Source organism: Gadus macrocephalus, chromosome 20 (genome assembly GCF_031168955.1).
Source record: "Gadus macrocephalus chromosome 20, ASM3116895v1".
Taxonomy (NCBI): domain Eukaryota; kingdom Metazoa; phylum Chordata; class Actinopteri; order Gadiformes; family Gadidae; genus Gadus; species Gadus macrocephalus.
The window spans coordinates 16,467,451-16,482,450 of NC_082401.1; the positions used below are offsets into that span (position 1 = coordinate 16,467,451).

General features: G+C 46.1%; 1 protein-coding gene across 1 annotated transcript in view; it reads left to right on the top strand.

Moving 5' to 3' along the window:
• Window positions 1-15,000, top strand: part of si:dkey-91i10.2 (uncharacterized protein LOC555224 homolog) — a 29,072-nt gene that overhangs the window by 11,968 nt on the left and 2,104 nt on the right. The window contains exon 2 of the mRNA XM_060039476.1: window positions 3,622-3,781. The gene's annotated coding sequence lies outside the window, so the exon portion shown is untranslated. The remainder of the gene's footprint in view (window positions 1-3,621; window positions 3,782-15,000) is intronic.

Here is a 15,000-nt window from a genome sequence, read left to right on the forward strand (position 1 = left end):
TCCTCCCATGCTGGGCTATGCCAGGACAGATCTGGTGAGGCAGGGCAGTGCGATTTAGGGATGGGTCAGAATAATCGATTATTCGATTATTCGTACGGAAATAATCGATTTTTTTCATTTGGACCGTTAACATTTTTTCCCATTCAAATGTAACGTTTTTCACAAGCCATAACTTTGTTTCCCTGGTAACGCCTGAGGGTTTCACTAATACCTGGAACAATCATTACCTTCTCGTAAGGTTCTTATGCAACGGAAAACGTTGTTCACTCCTCCAGTAAATAGGACGGACCTTAGCTACGACTTGGCAACGGGAGGTATTCTAGTCCGCTCAGCTATGAGCCAGAGAGCTAACGTTATGTATTGTACATATTTTTAATTCCCAGCCTTTATAAAGCAGATACTCTATAGCATATAACCGCGTTGTCTGATTACAGTATAATTAATTTTTCACAATTTACCAGCTCTTGTTTTGAAGACCGAATCAACACGCCATTAGTTTCAGTAGGATCCGCGAAGGTCGATACTTTCAACATAAAGTGTACATATTTATCATTTGAAATTCGTCCCAGCCATTGTAACACAGATACTATAGGGTCTATAGCATATCCATGGTCCATGGCTGCCTTTGTGAATGTCGGCACACATTGAATAATCGATTATTCGTTCATATCACCCACTGATTATTTGACCATGAAAATGTTGGGTTATTCACATCACTAGTGCGATTCACCTGTAGAAGACTTAGATACACGCATTAACACTGCCATGGTGGTGCAGAAAAAGGTGTTTAATTTCTTTAATGTGTGGAATGGTTGCTATGGCAGATCAGGGTATTGGAGATATTCTCTAAAATCAATCAGATGAGATCTATTGTTTGGAATAAGAATAGGCTCGGGACTTGGAAAAAGCCTGTGTAAGTAATTATTTCAGAGGTTCGTGCCAATTCAATCGATAAATCTGTCCAAATTGCTTTGCCTCGTACTGGCACAAACACATGGATCCTAGGATTATTGTCTAATTCTGGGTTATTATTAATGAATATTATAATTAAATTGAGTGTTACAGCTTTGTAGCAGAAGGTATTCCAGTTTGGCTGGTGCTCAACCCAGTACTGGACTATAATACAATATCCAAATAGTATTTATGAATGACTGGCCCTTTTGGCTCCCTGGAAACATACAGGTCAAGTATCACTCAATTCCTACTGTTAGTGTGTATTCATCTATCTGAATGGAGAATGAGTGAGTGAGTGAGTGAGTGAGTGAGTGAGTGAAACCAAATTTATAGTCAACATTTGTGCCAGCCGGCACAAACAATAAATGTCCCTGACCTTAGACCGGAGGTTAGGAACTGTCCGCACAGTTCATGAACATCACATCGCGGCGACTATAAAGCCTGCTTGAGTGAGTTAGGTGAGTGAGTGAGTGAGTGAGTGATAGTGTAAGTAAGGGAGAGTGTGAGTGAGACTCATGACAGGGTCACAGTAGAATGTGACGGTGATGATGAGACAGAGAGCCAGCCTGACGGACACACACACACAAGCGCAAGCGCGCGCGCACACACACACACACACACACACACACACACACACACACACACACACACACACACACACACACACACACACACACACACACACACACACACACACACACACACACACACACACACACACACACCTTTTATAGCTCTTGCCTTGCAGTCAGGTAGTGCATTGGTTTTTCCCTCAAGGGACCTTCACTGAAATAGCTGCCTGGAGCGATTGACAAGTTATTATCACCTCAGACTGCACAGACGCTCATGCAAGCGCACACGCATGCACACACACACTCACAATCACAGACACCCTCCTCCCAAAAGCATTAGCTAGAAGGAGGGATTGTGGAAGCATGTCAGCGCATGGTTTTTCAGACCGTTGGCTTGTTTTGAAATACCGACATCAAAATAGAGCGATGACATGAACAGGCACTATGCGGACCACTAGGTCGGGGGGGGGGTGGGGGGGGGGATGTGTGTGTGAGCGAGCTGGGGGCGGTTTTGAGTGCTGGTACCCCTTCCCCGTTTCACAGGGATTCGGTTCTCTTTGAAGGGCACGGGGGGAAGTATTCCCTAAGAAGGAGAAAGCGGGAGAAGGGCATTTGGCACCCCCGGCTGTGCAAAAGATAGATTTCGAGCGATACTTAGCTTTTACCTCACCTACCCGAATGGATGGTTGAAGAATGAAAGAGTGAGTGAGTGAGTGAGTGAGTGAGTGTGCGTTTTGGGATTGGCTGCTCGACCATCAGACACTCATGATCGGAATGGGCAGTGTGTGTGAGTGCGTGTGTGTGTGTCTTTCCGTGTCTGTGTGTGTGGGGGGGGGGGGGGGGGTTAACCCAGAATGCGATCATAGAAGCACATCAAAGCTGGGGAGGAGGCAGCCTAAGCACCCCCTCCGTCCGCGGCCCTCACTCCGTCAGAGGGGTGCTGGAGGGTGGACTGTGCGGCGGTGGCTTTACTGTCGTCACAGAGCAACCGGAACAGATGTCATGTGACCTGAGCTGTACTTTGGTTTCAGCTCTGAAATTGTATTCCGTTTTAAGGGGCTTAAATTAAAGCTGTAGAGCTTCACCACGAAATGCCCCAAAAAATGTTTTTTTAGAGGTAAGGGTTGGCCACGTGGTTAGCTTCAGGGATCATTAAGATGATGTCAAATGTTGGCTTGGGTTTTTGGTTTTTGATCTCAGATCATCAGATTTTGCCATCTACATTATGTTGTTTGGTTTGGACTTAAGTCCTGCAAAACATAAGTCCAACATAAGGCTCGTGGATGTATGTAATGTAATCTGTAATTCCCTCATCATCTATAAATAGTAAAACAGTGCTCAAGGCAGATTTGCCACCGAATGCTATTGCAAAAGTTATGAGCTGAATAATAGTCATACATGTGGGAGATCACATGTATGAGATCCATATCCACAAAGAGATCCATATTATATGGAATCGATAATGTACTGTACTGCTGTGCTGGTGCACGTCGATCCTGGTGTTCATTGAACATAATGATGGGTGAGCTGGACTCTCAGTATCCAATACAGGATGTACAGCTCAATGCCTTTCCCCGACCTTTGACCTTTTTAGAGGCACACACGCTCTAGTGCAGACACACACACACACACACGCACACACACATGCACTCTTGCACACTCACACACAGACACTCTCACTCTCTCCGTCTCTGTCTCTCACTCACTCACGTTCTCACTTACTCACTCACACACACTCTCACTCTCTCTGTCTCTCTAACTCACTTACCCACCCACTCTCTCACTCTCACTGACACACAAACTGCACACACGTTCACTTCAGCAATATGCATTTGTAATCTGTGACTGGCCCCTGTGTGGGAAATCAGACTCTAATTATGTAATTGACTTACATTTAGTTTAATCTGCAGGATCAGTCCAGGGTTTGTTTTCACGGGATCAAATATACATCTGCCTGCCAAGTAACAATGCTCTCTCTCTCTCTCTCTCTCTCTCTCAGCAGACCAGACTTTCCACCGCTGTGGTTCATTGATTGATGTAATTTTTTTCCCCTCTCTCTCTCTCCCTCTCTCTCTCCCTCTCTCTATCGTTCCAGCTCAGGGCCTCGTCTGTCTGTTTCGGCGTGGAGAAGAACACCACCACACACACACAGACACACACACACACACGCCTGGTGCTCTGAATGAGCGGGGATCCGAGCCAGTGAGCTGCGGGTGGAGCGGAGCGGCGGCCCGCGGAGGCCTGATTAAAATGGGGTGAGTTGACGGAGGGTCTGACACGTAGCCCGCTAGCAGGAAGCTAACGGGCGCCGGCGGCGGCCGCGGGGAGAGATCCGCTTCCAAACCCGATCCCACCCGCTGCAACCCAACGCTCTCGGCTAGGTTAGCCTCACTCCAGTCTGAGGGATACGAGGGTTATACAAACCCTGCCGGGCCGAGACGCACACACGCACACACACACACACACGCGTGCACACACACACAGGGTGCACGCTTACACCTACGCATGCAGACATGCAAGCTTCCGCACGCGGCCAGATGGTCGGATAAAGAAACACAAAGACGGAACGAAAACTAACACACGCAGAGAGATTGGCGTGTCCGATTTGTTTATGCATGCGATTGAAAGGCAAGCTGGAATATGGTTGACGGATTCTCTAATTAAACGTGTGCTCAGATTTAAAACCATGAAATTCTTAGAAGGTAAAGGAAGTGATGCAATAGGTGACTGAGGGTCAACATTTGAGAACCCCTTTTATCAAAGGACTCATACGCTTCAACAGCGGCTGCAGCAGAAGTGTTGAGACGAAAGATGATATCAAGACATTTATAGAATATTCCCATTCACATGATTCTTCGCACGACCTGCAGGTTGGAGAGACTGAAATAACCCCCAAAATGAGTAATAATGTAAAAGCAGCCAAGTCCCACAAATTGCTTGAACTATTTATTTCATTCCATTGTTTCGTTGATATGCATTATTGAAAAGTTTCAAGCATATGGATTTAATGCAATATCCACAAACAGTTCAAAATGGTACCATGAAATGTCTTGTTTATTGTATTAACCAGTTCATTTCGCTTTTGTGAAAGTCACCAAAAGTCTTAAACACAAGGTCACAGGCTAACAGTGGAGCTGTGTTGGGAACCATCAGCCAAGAGCTTCCATGGAAACTTTCTACCCATGTTAAATAGATTTAGTTGGCAGTTCCTTTTCTGCCCATTCTTTTTTAAACTTGTGGAAGCACTTTGCAGTACTGGGAGACACCATTTCTAACAGCAATGGAGCTAGATTCTAAAAATATCAAAAGATGCCCAAAGCAAATACCTTTAACCCATAGTTGTGTTTTATCAAATTAAAAAATTTCAGAGTTTCATTGACCACAAATTGAGCAGAAATAGTTTGCATACAAATCTTTAAATAGTTTAACCACATTAAGAAAAATACATTCGTTAATTTTTTTTATTAGTGAAGCCACAAGTTTTGCACATTATCCAAACAGAATACCTGAAATGTTGATATTTCAGCCCTTTCGGGTTAAAACAAGAGAAAAGGACAACCTAACAAGAATGAATAGTTTGGGTTAGGTGACCTATAGTTCAAAGATGTCCCTGGTCAGGTAGACTAAATAAAAGTGTATTCCCAATTGCTCCAGGACATTCGTGTAATTTACTTGTGAGCTCTCCCTCAAGCCTAGAGAGACATCAGTGTTGAACCACCAACTGAAAGAGGGTATTTGCCATTAGTACGAGTGACAACATTTCATGGCTATTAATTTAGTTCATTATATTTAGCCCCTGGACGACCCTGGAATAGTCAAATGCAGCTTTACTGCGGATGAATTAAGCCAAATTGCATAAACATCCAATGGTAAACAGTATACAAATGCAATCAAGGTTGCACTCACACTAGGCCATCTGGCCGTGACCGTCGCAACTGTGGCCTGGCCACGGTAGGCTCTTGTACATACGCCATCACGTCGCTAGAATCCAAACAATTCTACCAAACCTTAACCAACTAGTGAAAAATGGAACAAAACTTTAGCACACACCCAGTGACTAATCATCTTGTCCAGGGGTAGGGACATCGTTAGGCCTATTTTGGGGGGGGCCCCCCCCCGTCAACAATCGCTCCACACCCCCCCCCCCCCCCCCCCCCCGTCAACAATCGCTCCACACCCCCCACATGGCACTAGATTCCTTTGAAGACTAAGTTGGTATGGGGGGGCCCAAAGGGGGCCCCCCCATAGATCTTGTCAGTCATCTAACACCTGTTAAGAAAAACACACACACATCACAAGATACAAATCAGCAAAGCTAGGTTAACAAACAGCAGCGACATGCATGTCAAGGTGCAAAGAGCAGGGATACTGATGGCTTGTGTCTGAGGAGACAGCCCAAAAACGTCAACATTTAATCAAGGAAAATAACTTTTACTCACTGCGGTGGTCTGTTTCGAAGTGCCATGTTGGTAGCAATATTTGTCTGGGCTGTTCAGTCAAATGCCGACAAAAACAAACACGCAACAAGGCATAGTTTCAGTTGTATAAAGTGACAATAGTGATCTGCAATCTAGATCGAAAACTTTCAAACCTCACTAAACTCAACCTCGATTGACACAGGCCGATGCGAAAAGTAAACCAAACAAATGTGTTCACCTATAATATAGGGGTGCGTGACAGGTGATCTCAATTAAGAGCTAATCAGAAAGAACACACTGATCAGCCATGAGTGAGACGTTCAAAACGAGAACGAGGATTTAACGGAATTGTTACCATTCAAATTCAAATTTCTTTATTATTGGATAGGGTATGATATCAATGATTTGGGCTTTGAGTAGGCCTATATTTCTTAAATATATTTCTTAAATTTTTTCACCCCTTCGCCTTTTGAATATGAAATCTATAATCTCAGCCTCTCTATAATTTGCCCAACACATATTTTATTGTTCAAATAAAATCCCATCCTTATTTTGCCATTCATATTGAATCTTTACTGTCTTTCATTGTACAACACAATCATCTAATAATTATTCATAACGCTCTTCCATCTCCTTGGCTGCATTAAGACGAGGCTCGGGTCAGAGCAAAGATCGGGATCCACACATGATAAGGGATAAAGTTATTTATTAGAATAAAGTAAGTATCATGAAATCTGTAAAGGGATTAGTGTAGCGTATGGAAGATTAGAAAATGTGCGATTATATGGTTTGGACAGAAAACCAGTACCAAAATCACAAGGACCGACCGAGCCAGAACGGAGGAAACTTACCCAGACAGACAAAACAAATACTGGGAACAACAAACCATCTTTACCATGTTGGAAATACCCAAACAAAATGCAACAAACCAAACCTGAACAGCAAACCAACATATGTGACCAACCAACTGAACTACTGACCAAACACACAATTCTTTCGACTAGCCTATGTATATGGGCAGTGGAAAGTGTGCTGTGGGGATGTTGAATAGTGTTAACATAAAACAAAACATGGAACCAATCCAAAGGTCCAAAACCTTAAAGGTTGGGAATGCGATTTGCGAAACGCCAGCAGATTTTGAAAATACACAACTCAAATGGTCCTACCCCCTCTCCTTCAACGCTGACTCTGACTCCACCCATTCCAAGTACCTGGACGCGCAATCATGCACGAGCGCGAACAGAGATGCGCGAGAGCGAGCCAGGCTAGCGTAGGTTTTCGTTTAACAACATGGCACTACATTCAGCTGTAAGTTGCACCCAGTACCGCGGGAAGTAGGGGTGCTGGGGGTGCTGCAACACCCCCTGTCCGAGGCCCTGTCTTATCACAGAAAACGATCATTTCTAAAAACTCCGGCCAAAGTGGAGATTTCTGAAAACGCCGGTTATGTGTTGTCGTGTCAACGGGGAGAAACGGGATTTTAGGTTCTGAAGCGTCACATTATGCACCAGGAAATGCTTAACGTCATGTGAGCGCCCGCTGTACCGTATTGGTCCGAATATAAACACAAACCCCATTGTAAGACGACCTATATTTGGAAAAAAGATTTGAAGACCAGATCTTGTTTTTATGAATAAATAAATTGTATTCATTGAAATAATATACGAAAATAAAAAGGCATAGAATAAAACACTGCATTGCCACTAAACAGTAGTGCAAATAGGCCGTACTGATGTGTACACCAAAGACTATTCCTGACACTCCTCTGCCCCGCTGTGTTCGCTCTGGCTGTGGTCGCTCCGAACTGTTTCGGCCCGTGGCAAAGCGAGTCATCCTCGCTGCTGTCCAAGGCATTTTGAGACGCAGCATTTATTTAATGCTCATATGACCTAGTGCTGAAAAAAGGTTATATGAAAAAGTGTGAGGGTAGCGGTGGTGCGCTAAACTTGTTCTGTGAGCAGCTGGATGTGAACCATGGTGTGAAGAAAGTGAACACAACGATCGATTTTCAACTGTGCGCGCATGCACTGGTGTAATTGAGCTGCGCTGCTATATAATGTAACGAGTTGCGAGTCTAGTGCAGGCTGAGTTTTTTTTTTCCAGCACCCCCTGCTGAGAATACGTTCTCGCGGCTATGGTTGCACCAGATGTTATAAAAATTAAACGGTCACATAAATCATTACTATTTTTAGAAAATGTATGTTTGTTTCATATAATTGTATTGGAAGTCCTGGTTTTCACTAGGGTTGCTGCGGTGTGGACATTTTCACAACGAGTAATACACTCGTCTCAACACCGGTATTACCGAGTATAAACGGTATAAACTTTGAAACTATGTCAACCGCCACACAAGCATCGGTTTTTAGACCCTTCTCGTCCTTCAGTTGCCGCCAACGTTCGAAAGCAGCGCCTAGGATTATTCTTGATTTCAGTTTTTCTCTTTCAGCGTTTTTATTATCAATTACTCTCTGAAAAAGAGTTTTCCTTCTCTTTGCTGGTGGTGTTGGTGGTGGTGGTGGTGGGGATGGTGGCGTCTTTTCTGCCATGGAAATTGTCTTCTACTGCTAGGTCCAAATGTGGATTAACTAGTTCCAGTAGCTACCGCAGGATAACAACAAACAGGAGCTTGCTCTGGGTCACGAGCTCTGGGTCACGAGTACTGCACGAAGGGGTCGCGCGCGGGGCGCGGGGGAGGGGGAGTGCAGTACGACCGTTTGATTGACGTACTTACTGTCCAATGCAACGAGGTGGCAATCCAAATGATTGGCTGGAGTTTTTCGAGCCCTGCCCGTTCCACAGATGATTGACTTGTTTAATTTTCATGTCAGTACTTCTAACTCAGTGGCTGTAAGCGGGTTATGATAAGGATTTCAAGTAATTTTGCAAAAATGGCCAAAAAAGCAAATTCCGTACCCAACCTTTAAGGAACCACCCTAAACAGAACCCAAGCCCACCTGCCTCTGTGGAAAGAGAGAGAGACTGGCTACAGCCTGCGTGGCAGACCTGTGCCCTATACCACGAAGCTCGCTGAACATACCCAGGCTTTCTTGGGAAAACCTGGCTCGACAGAGCCGCAACTCGCAATCAGAGTTAAATGGTACCACGAAGCTCACTTTAGATTCAATTAGTAGAACCAGGTTTTCCGCTTTAGGTTCAGTGCGCGTTCACGTGAAAGGGGCGTTTTTTGCGTAATTTTTCTCACCTTTACGATAGATCAAGCAGTCTATATGAGTATAAGTGAAAAGATTCTGCATATTGTCTGTAAAATAACTATGCCAAATGCAGAATTGTTCGCCATTAATCCAAATAGAATGATGATGATTTAAAAATGCATAAGCAACGTCCATCCTGCCTTATTCTATCATTTAGGGAATTCACTTTAAATACACCCTATTTAAGAAATGTATCGCATGTTTTCGACCGCTGAGCGGTAGCGGCTGTAGCGTAGTGGATCATCGGTCTATTCGCCGGTCTATCATCATGCATTTTACCCCCATAGATGTGGTGCCAGCACGGCCTTGAAAATATGGGTTCAAGTTCGAAATAAGCACAAAAATATAATTCCATAAGCTTTAGTGAATAAGTATTCCATATGCATGAGAATTAGGACTTTTTAAGCTTCACATAAATTCGCGTCACTTAAGAGTCGAACCCCCCGCGCAGAAATTGAAGACTGACGCGCTACCTCCACTCTAGCACTCTGTCACTGAGACACAATGCGCAACAGTAATCATTGTCTACATAAGGTCCAAAAGGACGATCAAATAACGAACACCCTCTGATGAGAATCTGTATCTCTCATGTAGAACCCGAATTTCGTTGTTTGCTCAATGACAATAAAGTCTGAAATCTGAATATCGTCAGACAATGCCAAGGGATTGGTTCTGTCCCGTACAACCCTTGTCTCCGGAGAGACGCCTGTACGAGAAGTGCGCCGGGGTCCACGGGAACACCCACAAATGGTGACGCCATTGTCAGAGGAGGGGCTAGGAAGCTGCGCACGCCGATTTAAGTAGCCGATCTTCGGCTAGACTAAGCCGAAAAACTGCTCCCGACCAGGTTTGGTTGCGAGCATAAGTCACCATGGTGATACAGCGACGCTAAAAGAGATCGACTTTCGTGGTACAACTAACCCAGGCTTGGAGCTCAACATACCTCGCTAACCCTCTAAGCGAGCTTCGTGGTACAGGGCCCTGCACAGGTGCACCTCATCAGCTGACAAGCCCCTCAGCCCCGCCCACTGGCTACCTGTAGCAGGTAGGCAAACACAGAGGACCCAGCAGACGAAGGAGAGAGAGAGCAGTCACAGCTGTCACATCTGTTGCCTGAAGATTCTTTGTTTGTCTCCAACAAAACCTTCCAAACAGATGAATCATTGGCTCATCCCAGAAGTGTCAAATTACTTTTGTGTGTCAAAACGGGCAGGGTGGTCGTGGACTCCTGAAAAATACTATGGTTGTTTTGTATGTAGAATAACATGCCATTGTACATTTAAAAAAAAGAAGGGAAGACTTTCACAATGCAGGATTCTGGGAATGCAGTGATGGAATCCCGATAACACCTGTTCCCTAATAAATGGGCTCAAGATTCTGAGTCTGCCTGCAAGAGGTTGTGTGTGTGTGTGTGTATGTGTGTGTGTGTGTGTGTGTGTGGTTGCAACCCGGTATCACGCGATTGCGTGCTCCTGCGCACAAACGTTAATCTATTGAAGCGTGTTCCAGAGCACGATAGTCCGACTTTTTGCGTGTTACACAGAACGAAATGTAAACCAATGCATTCTGAATGGGAGCTCCGTAAGGGCAGGGCCGGATTAGCCAATGGGTTTTCTGGGCACGGGCACAGGGGCCCGTCCATAGAGGGGGCCCGCCTTGCAGATCGTTTAAAAAAAAAAAAAAAGTATTTATTTATTTTACGTTTCAACAAAATTATGTGATTTATTGGTTAACAAATAAAGTAACTACCCGACAATATTTCTCTACTACATTAACAGGAGGGCCTCTAAAAAGCCTTTCTAAGATGATGGGGTGGGGGGTGGGGGCAGACAGGAGAGGAGAGCTTATATTACATTATTTTCATTTAAAAAACAGCTCTGATTGTTTTATTTTTCCATTGAATAACATGTCATGTATTAAAGTTGTATTAAAGTTCTTAGCGAAGTTATAGGTATTTGTTGCAATGAGCAGTGCTTTCCCGTTTGAGTTGGAAATACTCTGTGTCATTATGTCTGTGTGGGGGGGGGGGCATTCAGACATTTGTGCCCAGGGGCCTATGATTTGTTAATCCGGCCCTGCATAAGGGACATTAGGGAGAACGCTCCCGGACAGAACCTTAGTTTGGAAGTCATGCTTAGTGACACGACAAATAGCCTACTTCCAATTGAAATACAAAATTTAGAAAATAGGCCTACGTGTCCCTGATCACGTTTCAATAGATTAAATAACGTGACAGTGTCACGTATTTCCGTGAGACCATACCCGTACTTCCATGAGTATACTTAAAGGAAGTATACTATCCGCACTATCTACTATGTTATTTTTTCAGATGTGAGTACTGTTCCAAATCGAGTACTCCGTGGTGCACTAACCGGAAATTACGATCACGACTGCCGCCGTGGCTCCTCCCCCGCAATAAACATCCCGCTTTGAACGGTGAACTCTTTACGCCTAGCAGCTATAAAAACTACAAAATGACTCTATTAATGCAGGCTATGTGGAAAATGCGCCGACTTTGGCTCAGCCTGGCTCCGCCTCTTCCGCTACGTAGCTAAGATGGCTGCCGTTGAGTACGAGTGTCCTTCGATCCACACTTCAGGATTAGCCCGTTTTGAGTACGGCATCCGGGTCCTTGAAGTATACTTCTTTTCGCCGGATCTGAATTGTAACGTACTGCGTACTCAAATTTTGGCTAGTAAGTACGGACAGTACGGGTATTGGAACACGGCACAGGTTCGAGCGTGTGCATGGGTTGAATTGCGTGTGTCTCACGCCGAATGCATGAGACATGAGAGCCCTGTACTTACGTGACACAAACCAGCACCGCAAACGTTCTCTCCCGCTTGAGATGACTTGTCTTTCTTTATGCCATGGGCAAAAGCTAACTTATGACAAACAAGAATTTAATCCTTAGGCCATCTTATTTTAAAGTCCATTCATAAAACAAAGGTCAACCATGGTTTGTTTTTGCTGTTGTTTTCTCAAACTGGTGTGCCGCCCCCGCCATGGGCCATTGTCAAAGTGATGGATGCCAGCGCACGGCTCCTCCACAGACCGACAGCCGAGGACTCTGAAGCTTGCTCCCCATCACAGAGTACACCATTCTCCTAATACTGATTTATTTCCTCATTTTTCCCACCGTCCTTCCTCACAGACGCCCCCATTTATACGGCCCAGGCAGGGACGGGACTGGGTGCATGCTGGCACAGGGAGCCTTGATTTACTGGGGAGTCACGCTTGTGACTTATTCCCTTGTTATCGGCGGTGACGGGAGCTTCAGGGAGAAAATGCACCAGCCGCCAGAAAGCCCTTTATACTGTCAGTAACTCAGGGAGAGAGTGAAAATACAAAGTACACACACACACACACACACAAACGCACACACTCAGTAAGCAATGTGCTGCTGATTAACAATGCACGCCACATGCCTATTAAAAGCACAATCTGCATGTCAGCGTTTTATATGCAATTAGCTGTTGGTTGGGAACAGACATTCACGCACACACGCACACACACACACACATATACACACACACATACACACACACACACGCATTCATCAAACACACACACACACATACACACACACACACACACACACACACACATAATCAATCACACATACACGCAACACAATTACGCCAGCCAACCAACCAAGGGGAAAGTGACAACGTTTTCGACTGATTCCCTGGTTGATAGGATCAGCCTTTATGCCCACGGTTAGATCTCGCTGATAAGTCTCATGGCTTTCCCTTCTGTCGTTCGGTTCATTCATTCAATCACCGCTAACGCACATGATGTCTGGGAAGTTCCATTCTGTGATGTCTGCGACGTCAGACTCATAAACGCTGTAAAATCAATGGCATCGTGGCGGTCTGGTGCCAGAGAAGAAGAAGTGTGATAGGAATCGAAATGGGGCCATTACGTCTGTGTGGGTGTGTGTGTGCCTGTGTGGATGTGTGTGTGTGTGTGTGTGTGGGGGATCTGTGTGTGTGTGTGTGTGTGGATGTGTGTGTGCGTGTGTGCTTATGTGTGTGTCGACGTGTGCGTGTGTCTGGGGATGTGTGTGTGTGTGTGTCTGAATATATGTGTGGTTGTGAGAGTGCATGTGTGTCTGCATGTGTATATGTGTATGTACACGTGTGTGTATTCGTCTGCATGTGTATATGTATGTATATGTGTGTGTCTGAACGTGTGTGTGTGTGTGTAAAGGGGGACGACTGCTGGCCGACGGGCATTAGGGAGCGTTTGTAACTAACGATGATTCGAGTTTCATTACTCATCCCGAACCTCGGCGGGATCAGCCCTCGCCCGACGCTCCATAATCGGAACGATCATAACCACCGCCACGGTCATGACCCCTTAATCCTCCACCCGGAACCCCCCCCCCCCCTCTGCTGCTCCCTCACTCACTGTGGCGGTGCTCCAAAGAGAGAGAGAGAGAGAGAGAGAGAGAGAGAGAGAGAGAGAGAGAGAGAGAGAGAGAGAGAGAGAGGGTGAGCGAGAGAGAGAGAGAGGTTGAGAGAGAGAGAGAGAGAGAGAGAGGGTGAGACAGAGAGAGAGAGGGTGAGAGAGTGAGAGAGAGAGAGGGGTGAGAGAGGGAGAGAGAGAGTGAGAGGGTGAGCGAGAGAGAGAGAGAGGGTGAGAGAGAGAGAGGGTGAGAGAGAGAGAGGGTGAGGGTGAGGGTGAGGGTGAGAGAGAGGGTGAGGGTGAGAGAGAGAGGGAGGGAGAGAGAGAGAGAGAGAGGGAGGGAGAGAAAGAGGTCAGAATACAGAGAGAGAGAGGGAGAGGTACAGGATGTAGAAGCATGAGTTCACTGAGTTCTTAGCAGCCTTGTCGCCTGGCGGGGTGTTTGTGTGTGTTTGCGTGTGTGTGTGTCTGTGTGTGATTACTGAGAAGGAGGGAGCTTGTTATCGTCATTACTATCCCTTCGCCTCGGCCACAGCTCACTCCACCACCGTCGCCGCTCAACTCATTCTGTCTATCACCTCCCCTCCATCCCTTCACCTCTCTCTCTTCCTCCCCTCCGTCCCTTCACCTCTCGCTCTTCCTCCCCTCCCTCCCTTCACCTCTCTCTCTCTCTTCCTCCCCTCCCTCCCTTCACCCCTCTCTCTCCCTCCCAGCCTCCCCTTCACCTCCCACTCTCGCTCTCCCTCCCAGCCCTCCCTCCCTTCACCTCTCTCTCTCTCTCTCTTCCTCCCCTCCCTCCCTTCCCTCCCTTCACCCCTCTCTCTCCCTCCCAGCCTCCCCTTCACCTCCCTCTCTCGCTCTCCCTCCCAGCCCTCCCTCCCTTCACCTCTCTCCCTCCCCACTCCATCCCTCCCCTGTCTATCTTTTATGACCTGCGTTCTCCCGGTGTCACTGGGCTCTCATCGCTCAGGCTATTCTTACATATACCGCTAGTTTCATTTGTCAAAGGCCATTGCAGTAAGCTAATTGGTCCTGCCGTTTTAGGACCTCGGCTGTGAAGCCAATCCTGTCCCAAAGGGGAACGATGACGAAGAGAAAGCGAGGAGAGCGGGGCTTTTGTTAAACAAATTAATGTAGACGTAAATAGAGGCTGAAGTCGGGGTTAGGGCCATTGTGTCTGTCAGTGTGCGACAACCATCCCGAACACCGGTCACGCCCGGCATGTCTTCCAAGGCTGGTTTGTGAAGGCGCCCTACCGTACAGCGAGTCTGTTGGGCTTTTATCTCTGTGGCATTGTCAAGGGGGGGACCTCGGGTTTAACAAGGACCAGAATGAGACCTTCTGAGAGCATTGCAGGCATTGCGCCCTGTGTCCTCAACTTTCATCAGAATCTGTATTATGTTATAATTATGATGGAATTTCATCAGTGGACTA